Consider the following 14,656-nt stretch of genomic DNA (forward strand, 5'->3'; position numbering starts at 1 on the left):
AATTAAACACACTATAAAACGCACACAATCAAAACGAATGCTGAAAAATACAGGAACTTGAAAATAATCAAGGCAATACAACTTTACTCAAACTGTGTGGACTTTGTCGATGCAAGAAATCTCTTTCTCGTCAGCTTCCTCCATACACGACCTGTCAACAAGCTGTACTGGCTGTGGAGACAAGGCAGGCAACCAATCCTCCGAGCTCGAGCTCCAGGATTGGACCTGTAGACTGCCGCTTCTTGCTCCACGGAATGGGCTGTTGACAAGACACTAGACACTGACCTGAGAGGCCATACGACACGGGGATGACAGGTGTCCACGTGACACTGTACGTGGAGGCTTTTACAATGTGACTGGCACAATTATCGTGGAAGCTTTCCGGCTGTCCAGAGTCCGACTCACTCTACCAGCTGGTGGGTAGCGACAGGTGTAGATCTTCGTCAGGATGGCCTGTCGACAAGTGCATCATCGGTGTTCTTGTGGAACCTTCTCTACTGAAAATAGAATTCAGAATAGTCACTTAGTGCGTCAGACAGCTCTGTACCCATATCCTTTACTTCGTGGTCTACCAATCTGGCATGACCACCACGAGGGCATTCCTGTAGTTTTCCGTTCAGCTGGCTTGACCAGCTTCTATGCAAGGAGAGATGGAGATCTTTAGAGCCTCCTGAGTCCAGCTGGCTGTTGCTTTCTTCTCTGCTACAGATGGAGAAACAAAAGAAGAACACTTTACGGATACGCTTCATCGCTGGGTTTAAAACTAACCACTAGTCGTTACTTAGATATTTTAAAAAGACCTCGGGTTGAACCTTTGGGAGAATTTATTCCTCATCCTGTTTCTCTTCTCTTCACTTACCAATGCAAAGAGAACAAGTGACGCAAACATTCAAACGCAAGCACCGTAAAACACTTACCAAAAAAACCCCAAAAAAACAACAACCAACAAGCCCCCCCCCCCCCCCCCTCCCAAATCAAAAACCAAAACACTCAAACACGCTTAGATCTAGAAATACGTCTAAATTAAACGCACTATAGAACGCACGCAATCAAAACGGAAGTTGAAATATACAGGAACTTGAAAATAATCAAGTCAAGGCAGTACAACTTTACTCAAACTGTGTGGACTTTGTCGATGCAAGAAATCTCTTTCTTGTCAGCTTCCTCCATACACGACCTGTCAAAAAGCTGTAGCGGCTGTGGAGACAAGACAGGCAACCATTCCTCCGAGCTCGAGCTCCAGAATTCGACCTGTAGACTGTCGCTTCTTGTTCCACGGAATGGTCTGTTCACAAGACACTGGCCAGAGAGGCGATACAACACGGGGATGACTGGTGTCCACGTGACACGATACGTGGAGGCTTCTACAATGTGACTCGCACAATTATCGTGGAAGCTTTCCGGTTGTCCAGAGTCCGACTCGCTCTCCCAGCTGGTGGGTAGCGTCAGGTGTAGATCTTCGTCAGGATGGCCTGTCGACAGGTGCATCACCGGTGTTCTTGTGGAACCTTCTCTGCTGAAAATAGAATTCAGAATAGTCACTTGGCGCGTCAGACAGCTCTGTACCCGTATGCTTTACTTCGTGGTCTTCCATCTGGCACGACCACCACTGGGGCATTCCTGTGATTTTTCGTTCAGCTGGCTTGACCAGCTTCTATGCAAGGAGAGATAGAGATTTTTAGAGTCTCCTGGGTCCAGCTGGCCGCTGCTTCCTTCGCTACAACAGAGGGAGAAACAAGATAAGAACAGTTTACGGATACGCTTCATCGCTGGGCTTCACTTACCACCAGTCGTTACTTTGAAAAGAAAAGACCTCCGATTGAACCTTTGGGAAACTATATTCCTCACCCTGTTTCTCTTTCTCTCTTCGTTTACCAATGCAAAGAGAACAGGTGACGCAAACATTTAAACGCAAGTGCAGTAAAACACTTACCAAAAAAACAAACAAACAAAAAAACACACAAAAAACAAAAACACTCAAACATGCTTAGATCTAGATCTATGTCTAAATTAAACACACTATAAAACGCACACAATCAAAACGAATGTTGAAAAATACAGGAACTTGAAAATAATCAAGGCAATACAACTTTACTCAAACTGTGTGGACTTTGTCGATGCAAGAAATCTCTTTCTCGTCAGCTTCCTCCATACACGACCTGTCAACAAGCTGTACTGGCTGTGGAGACAAGGCAGGCAACCAATCCTCCGAGCTCGAGCTCCAGGATTGGACCTGTAGACTGCCGCTACTTGCTCCACGGAATGGGCTGTTGACAAGACACTAGACACTGACCTGAGAGGCCATACGACACGGGGATGACAGGTGTCCACGTGACACTGTACGTGGAGGCTTTTACAATGTGACTGGCACAATTATCGTGGAAGCTTTCCGGCTGTCCAGAGTCCGACTCACTCTACCAGCTGGTGGGTAGCAACAGGTGTAGATCTTCGTCAGGATGGCCTGTCGACAGGTGCATCATCGGTGTTCTTGTGGAACCTTCTCTACTGAAAATAGAATTCAGAATAGTCACTTAGTGCGTCAGACAGCTCTGTACCCATATCCTTTACTTCGTGGTCTACCAATCTGGCATGACCACCACGAGGGCATTCCTGTAGTTTTCCGTTCAGCTGGCTTGACCAGCTTCTATGCAAGGAGAGATGGAGATCTTTAGAGTCTCCTGAGTCTAGCTGGCTGTTGCTTTCTTCGCTGCCACAGAGGGAGAAACAAGAAAAGAACAGTTTACGGATACGCTTCATCGCTGGGCTTCACATACCACTAGTCGTTACTTTGAAAAGAAAAGACCTCCGATTGAACCTTTGGGAAACTTTATTCCTCACCCTGTTTCTCTTTCTCTCTTCGTTTACCAATGCAAAGAGAACAAGTGACGAAAACACTTAAACGCAAGTGCAATAAAACACCAAAAAACAAACAAACAAACAAAAAACACACAAAAAACAAAAACACTCAAACATGCTTAGATCTAGATCTATGTCTAAATTAAACACACTATAAAACGCACACAATCAAAACGAATGTTGAAAAATACAGGAACTTGAAAATAATCAAGGCAATACAACTTTACTCAAACTGTGTGGACTTTGTCGATGCAAGAAATCTCTTTCTTGTCAGCTTCCTCCATACACGACCTGTCAAGCTGTAGTGGCTGTGGAGACAAGGCAGGCGACCATTCCTCCGAGCTCGAGCTCCAGAATTCGACCTCAAGATTGCCGCTTCTGGCTCCACGGAATGGGCTGTTGACAAGACACTGACCTGAGAGACCATACGACACGAGGATGACCGGTGTCCACGTGACACGATACGTGTACGTGGAGGTTTCAACAATGTGACTCGCACAATTATCGTGGAAGCTTTCCGGCTGTCCAAAGTCCGACTCGCTCTCCCAGCTGGTGGGTAGCGACAGGTGTAGATCTTCGTCAGGATGGCCTGTCGACAGGTGCATCACCGGTGTTCTTGTGGAACCTTCTCTACTGAAAATAGAATTCAGAATAGTCACTTTGTGCGTCAGACAGTTCTGTACCCATATGCTTTACTTCGTGGTCTTCCAATCTGGCATGACCACCACGAGGGCATTCCTGTAGTTTTTCGTTCAGCTGGCTTGACCAGCTTCTATGCAAGGAGAGATGGAGATCTTTAGAGTCTCCTGAGTCCAGCTGGCTGTTGCTTTCTTCTCTGCTACAGATGGAGAAACAAAAGAAGAACGCTTTTCGGATACGCTTCATCGCTGAGTTTAAAACTAACCACTAGTCGTTACTTAGATTTAAAAAAGACCTCCGATTGAACCTTGAGAATTTATTCCTCATCCTCTTTCTCTTCTCTACATTTACCAATGCAAAGAGAACAAGTAACGCAAACATTCAAACGCAAGCACCGTAAAATACTTACCCAAAAAAAAACACACAAAAAACAAACCAACAAGCCCCCCCCCCTCCCAAAAAAAAATCAATCAAAAAATCAAAAACCAAAACACTCAAACACACTTAGATCTAGAAATACGTCTAAATTAAACGCACTATAGAACGCACGCACGCAATCAAAACGGAAGCTGAAAAATACAGGAACTTGAAAATAATCAAGGCAATACAACTTTACTCAAACTGTGTGGACTTCGTCGATGCAAGAAATCTCTTTCTTTCTTGTCAGCTTCCTCCATACACGACCTGTCAAGCTGTAGTGGCTGTGGAGACAAGGCAGGCAACCATTCCTCCGAGCTCGAGCTCCAGGATTGGACCTGTAGACAGCCGCTTCTGGCTCCACGGAATGGTCTGTTGACAAGACACTGGCCAGAGAGGCCACACGACACGGGGATGACTGGTGTCCACGTGACACGATACGTGGAGGCTTCTACAATGTGACTCGCACAATTATCGTGGAAGCTTTCCGGCTGTCCAGAGTCCGACTCGCTCTCCCAGCTGGTGGGTAGCGACAGGTGTAGATCTTCGTCAGGATGGCCTGTCGACAGGTGCATTACCGGTGTTCTTGTGGAACCTTCTCTGCTGAAAATAGAATTCAGAATAGTCACTTGGTGCGTCAGACAGCTCTGTACCCGTATGCTTTACTTCGTGGTCTTCCATCTGGCATGACCACCACTGGGGCATTCCTGTGGTTTTTTGTTCAGCTGGCTTGACCAGCTTGTATGCAAGGAGAGATAGAGATTTTTAGAGTCTCCTGGGTCCAGCTGGCCGCTGCTTCCTTCGCTACAACAGAGGGAGAAACAAGATAAGAACAGTTTACGGATACGCTTCATCGCTGGGCTTCACTAACCACCAGTCGTTACTTTGAAAAGAAAAGACCTCCGATTGAACCTTTGGGAAACTTTATTCCTCACCCTGTTTCTCTTTCTCTCTTCGCTTACCAATGCAAAGAGAACAGGTGACGCAAACATTTAAACGCAAGTGCAGTAAAACACTTACCAAAAAAACAAACAAACAAAAAACCACACAAAAAACAAAAACACTCAAACATGCTTAGATCTAGATCTATGTCTAAATTAAACACACTATAAAACGCACACAATCAAAACGAATGTTGAAAAATACAGGAACTTGAAAATAATCAAGGCAATACAACTTTACTCAAACTGTGTGGACTTTGTCGATGCAAGAAATCTCTTTCTTGTCAGCTTCCTCCATACACGACCTGTCAAGCTGTAGTGGCTGTGGAGACAAGGCAGGCGACCATTCCTCCGAGCTCGAGCTCCAGAATTCGACCTCAAGATTGCCGCTTCTGGCTCCACGGAATGGGCTGTTGACAAGACACTGACCTGAGAGACCATATGACACGAGGATGACTGGTGTCCACGTGACACGATACGTGTACGTGGAGGTTTCTACAATGTGACTCGCACAATTATCGTGGAAGCTTTCCGGCTGTCCAAAGTCCGACTCGCTCTCCCAGCTGGTGGGCAGCGACAGGTGTAGATCTTTGTCAGGATGGCCTGTCGACAGGTGCATCACCGGTGTTCTTGTGGAACCTTCTCTGCTGAAAATAGAATTCAGAATAGTCACTTGGTGCGTCAGACAGTTCTGCACCTGTATGTTTTACTTCGTGGTCTTCCAATCTGGTATAACCACCACGAGGGCATTCATGTAGTTTTTCGTTCAGCTCGCTTGACCAGCTTGTATGCAAGGAGAGATGGAGATCTTTAGAGTCTCCTGAGTCCAGCTGGCCGCTGCTTTCTTCCCTGCAACAGAGGGAGAAACAAGAAAAGAACAGTTTACGGATACGCTTCATCGCTGGGCTTCACATACCACTAGTCGTTACTTTGAAAAGAAAAGACCTCCGATTGAACCTTTGGGAAACTTTATTCCTCACCCTGTTTCTCTTTCTCTCTTCGTTTACCAATGCAAAGAGAACAAGTGACGAAAACATTTAAACGCAAGTGCAGTAAAACACAAAAAACAAACAAACAAACAAAAAACACACAAAAAACAAAAACACTCAAACATGCTTAGATCTAGATCTATGTCTAAATTAAACACACTATAAAACGCACACAATAAAAACGGATGTTGAAAAATATAGGAACTTGAAAATAATTAAGGTAATACAACTTTACTCAAACTGCGTGGACTTTATCGATGCAAGAAATCTCTTTCTTGTCAGCTTCTTCCATACACGACCTGTCAAGCTGTAGTGGCTGTGGAGACAAGGCAGGCAACCATTCCTCCGAGCTCGAGCTCCAGAATTGGACCTCAAAATCACCGCTTCTGGCTCCACGAAATGGTCTGTTGACAAGAAACTGACCTGAGAGGCCACACGACACGGGGATGACCGGTGTCCACGTGACACGATTCGTGGAGGCTTCTACAACGAGGTTCGCACAGTAATCATGGAAGCTTTCCAGCTGTCCAGAGTCCGACTCGGTCTCCCAGCTGGTGGGTAGCGACAGGTGTAGAATTTCGTCAGGATGGCCTGTCGACAGGTGCATCACCGGTGTTCTTGTGGAACCTTCTCTGCTGAAAATAGAATTCAGAATAGTCACTTGGTGCGTCAGACAGCTCTGTACCCGTATGTTTTACTTCGTGGTCTTCCAATCTGGTATAACCACCACTAGGGCATTCATGTAGTTTTCCGTTCAGCTGGCTTGACCAGCTTCTATGCAAGGAGAGATGGAGATCTTTAGAGTCTCCTGAGTCTAGCTGGCTGTTGCTTTCTTCGCTGCCACAGAGGGAGAAACAAGAAAAGAACAGTTTACGGATACGCTTCATCGCTGGGCTTCACATACCACTAGTCGTTACTTTGAAAAGAAAAGACCTCCGATTGAACCTTTGGGAAACTTTATTCCTCACCCTGTTTCTCTTTCTCTCTTCGCTTACCAATGCAAAGAGAACAGGTGACGAAAACATTTAAACGCAAGTGCAGTAAAACACCAAAAAACAAACAAACAAACAAAAAACACACAAAAAACAAAAACACTCAAACATGCTTAGATCTAGATCTATGTCTAAATTAAACACACTATAAAAATGCACACAATCAAAACGAATGTTGAAAAATACAGGAACTTGAAAATAATCAAGGCAATACAATTTTACTCAAACTATGTGGACTTTGTCGATGCAAGAAATCTCTCTCTCTCGTCAGCTTCCTCCATACACGACCTGTCAAGCTGTAGTGGTTGTGGAGACAAGGCAGGCAACCATTCCTCCGAGCTCGAGCTCCAGAATTGGACCTCAAGATTGCCGTTTCTGGCTACACGGAATGGGCTGTTGACAAGACACTGACCTGAGAGACCATACGACACGTGGAGGACCGGTGTCCACGTAAAACGATACGTGGAGGCTTCTACAATGTGACTTGCACAATTATCGTGGAAGCTTTCCGGCTGTCCAGAGTTCGACTCACTCTCCCAGCTGGTGGGTAGCGACAGGTGTAGATCTTCGTTTGGATGGCCTGTCGACAAGTGCATCACCGGTGTTCTTGTGGAACCTTCTCTGCTGAAAATAGATTTAGCAACTTACTGCGTCAGACAGTTCGGCACCTGTATGTTTTACTTCGTGGTCTTCCAATCTGGTATGACCACCACGAGGGCATTCCTGTGGTTTTTCGTTCAGCTGACTTGACCAGCTTCTATGCAAGGAGAGATGGAGATCTTTAGGGCCTCCTGAGTCCAGCTGGCTGCTGCTTTCTTCTCTGCTACAAATGGAGAAACAAAAGAAGAACACTTTACGGATACGCTTCATCGCTGGGTTTAAAACTTGATCTAACCACTAGTCGTTACTTAGAAGAAAAAAAGACCTCCGATTGAACCTTTGGGAAACTTTATTCCTCACCCTGTTTCTCTTTCTCTCTTCGTTTACCAATGCAGAGAGAACAAGTGACGCAAACACTTAAACGCAAGTGCAGTAAAACACAAAAAACAACCAAAAAACACAAAAACCACACAAAAAACAAAAACACTCAAACATGCTTAGATCTAGATCTATGTCTAAATTAAACACACTATAAAACGCACACAATCAAAACGAATGCTGAAAAATACAGGAACTTGAAAATAATCAAGGCAATACAACTTTACTCAAACTGTGTGGACTTTGTCGATGCAAGAAATCTCTTTCTCGTCAGCTTCCTCCATACACGACCTGTCAACAGCTGGTGGGTAGCAACAGGTGTAGATCTTCGTCAGGATGGCCTGTCGACAAGTGCATCATCGGTGTTCTTGTGGAACCTTCTCTACTGAAAATGGAATTCAGAATAGTCACTTAGTGCGTCAGACAGCTCTGTACCCATATCCTTTACTTCGTGGTCTACCAATCTGGCATGACCACCGCGAGGGCATTCCTGTAGTTTTCCGTTCAGCTGGCTTGACCAGCTTCTATGCAAGGAGAGATGGAGATCTTTAGAGCCTCATGAGTCCAGCTGGCTGTTGCTTTCTTCTCTGCTACAGATGGAGAAACAAAAGAAGAACACTTTACAGATACGCTTCATCGCTGGGTTTAAAACTAACCACTAGTCGTTACTTAGATATTTTAAAAAGACCTCGGGTTGAAACTTTGGGAGAATGTATTCCTCATCCTGTTTCTCTTCTCTTCACTTATCAATGCAAAGAGAACAAGTGACGCAAACATTCAAACGCAAGCACCGTAAAACACTTACCAAAAAAAAACCCCAAAAAACAACAACCAACAAGCCCCCCCCCCCTCCCAAATCAAAAACCAAAACACTCAAACACGCTTAGATCTAGAAATACGTCTAAATTAAACGCACTATAGAACGCAGGCAATCAAAACGGAAGTTGAAAAATACAGGAACTTGAAAATAATCAAGTCAAGGCAGTACAACTTTACTCAAACTGTGTGGACTTTGTCGATGCAAGAAATCTCTTTCTTGTCAGCTTCCTCCATACACGACCTGTCAAAAAGCTGTAGCGGCTGTGGAGACAAGACAGGCAACCATTCCTCCGAGCTCGAGCTCCAGAATTCGACCTGTAGACTGTCGCTTCTTGTTCCACGGAATGGTCTGTTCACAAGACACTGGCCAGAGAGGCGATACGACACGGGGATGACTGGTGTCCACGTGACACGATACGTGGAGGCTTCTACAATGTGACTCGCACAATTATCGTGGAAGCTTTCCGGCTGTCCAGAGTCCGACTCGCTCTCCCAGCTGGTGGGTAGCGTCAGGTGTAGATCTTCGTCAGGATGGCCTGTCGACAGGTGCATCACCGGTGTTCTTGTGGAACCTTCTCTGCTGAAAATAGAATTCAGAATAATCACTTGGTGCGTCAGACAGCTCTGTACCCGTATGCTTTACTTCGTGGTCTTCCATCTGGCACGACCACCACTGGGGCATTCCTGTGGTTTTTCGTTCAGCTGGCTTGACCAGCTTGTATGCAAGGAGAGATAGAGATTTTTAGAGTCTCCTGGGTCCAGCTGGCCGCTGCTTCCTTCGCTACAACAGAGGGAGAAACAAGATAAGAACAGTTTACGGATACGCTTCATCGCTGGTCTTCACTTACCACCAGTCGTTACTTTGAAAAGAAAAGACCTCCGATTGAACCTTTGGGAAAGTTTATTCCTCACCCTGTTTCTCTTTCTCTCTTCGTTTACTAATGCAAAGAGAACAGGTGACGCAAACATTTAAACGCAAGTGCAGTAAAACACTTACCAAAAAAACAAACAAACAAAAAACCACACAAAAAACAAAAACACTCAAACATGCTTAGATCTAGATCTATGTCTAAATTAAACACACTATAAAACGCACACAATCAAAACGAATGTTGAAAAATACAGGAACTTGAAAATAATCAAGGCAATACAACTTTACTCAAACTGTGTGGACTTTGTCGATGCAAGAAATCTCTTTCTTGTCAGCTTCCTCCATACACGACCTGTCAAGCTGTAGTGGCTGGGGAGACAAGGCAGGCGACTCCGAGCTCCGAGCTCGAGCTCCAGAATTGGACCTCAAGATTGCCGCTTCTGGCTCCACGGAATGGGCTGTTGACAAGACACTGACCTGAGAGACCATATGACACGAGGATGACTGGTGTCCACGTGACACGATACGTGTACGTGGAGGTTTCAACAATGTGACTCGCACAATTATCGTGGAAGCTTTCCGGCTGTCCAAAGTCCGACTCGCTCTCCCAGCTGGTGGGCAGCGACAGGTGTAGATCTTCGTCAGGATGGCCTGTCGACAGGTGCATCACCGGTGTTCTTGTGGAACCTTCTCTGCTGAAAATAGAATTCAGAATAGTCACTTGGTGCGTCAGACAGTTCTGCACCTGTATGTTTTACTTCGTGGTCTTCCAATCTGGTATAACCACCACGAGGGCATTCATGTGGTTTTTCGTTCAGCTCGCTTGACCAGCTTGTATGCAAGGAGAGATGGAGATCTTTAGAGTCTCCTGAGTCCAGCTGGCCGCTGCTTTCTTCCCTGCAACAGAGGGAGAAACAAGAAAAGAACAGTTTACGGATACGCTTCATCGCTGGGCTTAACACTAACCACCAGTCGTTACTTTGAAAAGAATAGAAGTCCGATTGAACCTTTAGGAGACTTTATTCCTCACCCTGTTTCTCTTTCTCTCTTCGCTTACCAATGCAAAGAGAACAGGTGACGCAAACACTTAAACGCAAGCGCAGTAAAAGACCAAAAAACAAACAAACAAACAAAAAACACTACAAAAAACAAAAACACTCAAACATGCTTAGATCTAGATCTATGTCTAAATTAAACACACTATAAAACGCACACAATCAAAACGAATGTTGAAAAATACAGGAACTTGAAAATAATCAAGGCAATACAACTTTACTCAAACTGTGTGGACTTTGTCGATGCAAGAAATCTCTTTCTTGTCAGCTTCCTCCATACACGACCTGTCAACAACAGCTGTAGTAGCTGTGGAGACAAGACAGGCGACCATTCCTCCCAGCTCGAGCTCCAGAATTGGACCTGTAGACTGCCGCTTCTTGCTCCACGGAATGATCTGTTGACAAGACACTGACCTGAGAGACCAGACGACACGGGGATGACCGGTGTCCACATGACACGATACGTGGAGGCTTCTACAATGTGACTTGCACAGTTACCATGGAAGCTTTTAGGCTGTCCAGAGTCCGACTCGCTCTCTCAGCTGTAAAACTCTTACCAAAAATCAAACAAACAAACAACATTTCAAACACGCTTTGATCTAGATCTATGTCTAAATTAAACACACTATAAAATGCACACAATCAAAACGAATGTTGAAAAATAGAGGACTTGAAAATAATCAAGGCAATACAACTTTATTCAAACTGTGTGGACTTTTTCGATACAAGAAATCTCTTTCTTCACACGAAATAGGCAATCACGTCTTGTCGAAATCAATCACTCATTTCGTTACCAAGTGGCGTCATAATGTCACGTGACTGCTGGTTCCTAAGAGAATATTCTTTGGCGCTGAGCAACCATTCTCATTGGGCGTTCAACTTACTTAGTAAACTAATTTTTTTAAATACTTTTTAGTTAACTTTTATTGTTTTGTTAATTGTTTTCTATTTATTTACATTTTAAAATTATTTCTACTTTTATTATCATTTTTATTCTTTTGGGTGTGGAAGGAGGGTTAAAATGTTTAATTGTATTATTTGGTAGCTGTTTATTAAGGTTGTTTTTGGGGGGCTCTGAACACGATTTTGGCATTAAAAAAACGTCGCAAATTATTCGTTTAGATTAGGCACTTCAGTGAATGCACTCACTTCAGAGTGATTCGGCTTCGCAAAGTCCCATTGAGTTTTGTTTCCGGGCCTGACGTCTCGATGCGACAGTGGATTCAATCTGCCCATATTTTTGTTTAATTTGGGGGACCAACATTCAGGTCCGATACAAGTCTTCAAAAACCTTTGGATGGCCTTTAAAACGTTTGGGGTTTTTTTTTCAGGTCGATGTGCGACTCACGAGTCTCGAGATGTTTTAAGTTTATACAATTTATAACAATTGGTTTTTCTAGAATCTTCTCGTCATATATTTTTCAAACTAGCCTTGTGGATAAACCATTCTTTGTTCTTCCAAAAAACGTTTAAATGGTTATCTCAGAAGTCTTACCTTGGCTAGGGTAGTCTTACCCTTTCATCAACAAAATCCGTGAAAACCTACCTGGACCCTTCCTCCGTGACAGAGCGCCGAGCAGTGAATTTTTTGCCTTGAGCTTTTGGTTCCTTCTGTTTATTATTTGAAATGTAAGGCAGGGAAATACATTGCCGAGAGATTTCTTCAGTTTGAAAATTTGATCAATTTTGGTAATGTTTTATAATCACTGACCTTAAATTGTGAAAACTTTTTTTTACGATAGTAGATCTACATGTATAAAGAAAACTAAATTTTTAGAGCCAAGAATTTCCTTTTCACTGAGCCCCCCCCCCCCCCCCCTCTTTTTTTCCTCAACTCAAAACCTTTCATTTTTTCATTGCGTAGTCGTAGGGCCCAGAATGAAGAGTCCAGGCCCGTGTTGTTAACAAAGTCAAAATTACATTGAGGCGCCTATTAAAGTATCTGAAGCAATTAGATCTACTTGCTTGATGAAGTTTCTTGTGTTTATTGTAAGTGTACTGATCCGGATTTTTCTTCTTTTCGGTCGCATGAACTAGAATGAAAAATGCTTAAAACTGGAATGTTTGAGGATTTTCTCTCTCTCTCTCTCTCTCTCTCTCTCTCTCTCTCTCTCTCTCTCTCTCTTTTTTTTTTCTTTCTCTCTTTCTTTCTCTCTCTCTCTCTCTCTCTTTTTCTTTCTCTCTTTCTTTCTCTCTCTCTCTCTCTCTCTTTTTTTTTTCTTTCTCTCTTTCTTTCTCTCTCTCTCTCTCTCTCTCTCTCTTTTTCTTTCTCTCTTTCTTTCTCTCTCTCTCTCTCTCTCTCTCTCTTTTTTTTTCTTTCTCTCTTTCTTTCTCTCTCTCTCTCTCTCTCTTTTTCTTTCTCTCTTTCTTTCTCTCTCTCTCTCTCTCTCTCTCTCTCTCTCTCTCTCTCTCTCTTTCTGTGTTTCCGTGCGTTCCCACTCTCGTCCTGTCCTTTTTTCATAACCGTACCACTCTTTTCTTCTCCATCCCACAGTACCTGCTCTTCAACATTCTCTCTATGTTATATATAATTTAAAAATTTGATAAAAATTCACAGACCTGCGGAAAAATACAAGTTTCTTCACTTTGGTTATTTTGACGAGAGCTTGATTCCACCACGCTGCCTCACATATGATTAAGTTAAGGACCTTGGAACATAATCTTTTGTACAGTGCATATATATATATGAAAGGCCATTGGGCCCAGGGGCAGATTTGCACCTCGCTTCGTCGACAATTGGCTTTACTTCATCGAGTGTTGGCAACCTCATGTAGAACTTCTCACCCGGGCCATCTGGCCAAACTAGGCTGGGGTTGTGGGGTTTTTTTCTAGTGGGATGTTTCGCTGATCACCAGAGTATGTTTTCCTCAGATGTTCCTTCAGGCTAATTTTTTTTTACCTTGAGTACTCCAGATCTAGTTTTTTCAACACGTGTTCAGCCGTACGGAGTGCGCTGTGTCTTGTTTTGTTTTATATTTTTGTTTGTTTGTTTGTTTGTTTGTTTGTTTGTTTGTTTGTTTGTATTGCACATGTTTTACGGCGCTCACAACTTCATAAGAGAGTGCGAGACACATTAAACATATTTAGTTGGTAGGAAATTTTGATTTATGAATTTTGCTGTGGTGGTGGCTGAAGCCCACTCTTATCGATTTTGGACAACCAATGGATGGTTAACGAGCGCGACTTGCACGCGGGGCCTCCGAATCCCCCCCCCCCCAAACCTGTCCGAGAAGGATAGGTGTAGATATTTCCTACCATAATATCAGGGATGTGACTGAAAGACAGCAGTAAGAAGGAGCCAGGGAGTAGCAGTAGAAAGACTGCAAAAAAGTCAGGAGCACAGAGGAGGGATCAAAGGAGGTGAAGGGGTGGGGGCATACAGAGGAGACGAAGGCAGACGACAGAACATTGTTAGAGAGCTGGAAAAGGGGTGAAAGGAGAACATTTTTAGAAAAAAATTTCCCGTCGCTATCTGATTCGAACACGGGACCTATAAATGAGAGGCAAACACCTTAACCTTTGACCACAAAAGCCCTCGTCTTGGTTTTAGTTCGCTCCACAGTTTCCTCATGCCTTCCTTCTCTTCTGCCGGTGCTGTTCTCAGCAGTTAGATCTACTTTAGATTGTCTCTTTCTGTTTCTTAAGTCTTTCATCAGTCTTTGTAGCCTGTTGTTCTGTGGCTTTTGCTTCGCTCTGCTACTCTTCACACCAAAGTGCTCCTTACACATAGTGTACGCAATATCCCTAAATACCTCCAGACGTTGATGGTACTTCTGTTCCCCAGCTCTGTCTGCAATGATCGAGAGATGGGGTTGTCAAGGTTCTACGAGACTTCTTTCGAGTTAACAGGAGGAAAGTTGATTCTGGGCCTTCTGGTTTGTGTCAGCCCTCCATCTTCGTCAACAGTTTCGATCTCCGTAGCATTAACGTGGACTTGGTCCTGGCCGCTTTCGGGAACAGAGAGCTTCTTTTGAGGGCTTGGCTCGATGTCACAACCCATTTTTGCCCTCTGAATTTGCATACCTCTTTGAGAGCTGAATAGCCTCCCGCACGTACGTGGGTAGTCCATGCACTGTTCTGAACTCAGTATCTTTTGGGC

The sequence above is a fragment of the Aplysia californica genome, unplaced genomic scaffold (genome assembly GCF_000002075.1).
Source record: "Aplysia californica isolate F4 #8 unplaced genomic scaffold, AplCal3.0 scaffold00506, whole genome shotgun sequence".
Taxonomy (NCBI): Eukaryota; Metazoa; Mollusca; class Gastropoda; order Aplysiida; family Aplysiidae; genus Aplysia; species Aplysia californica.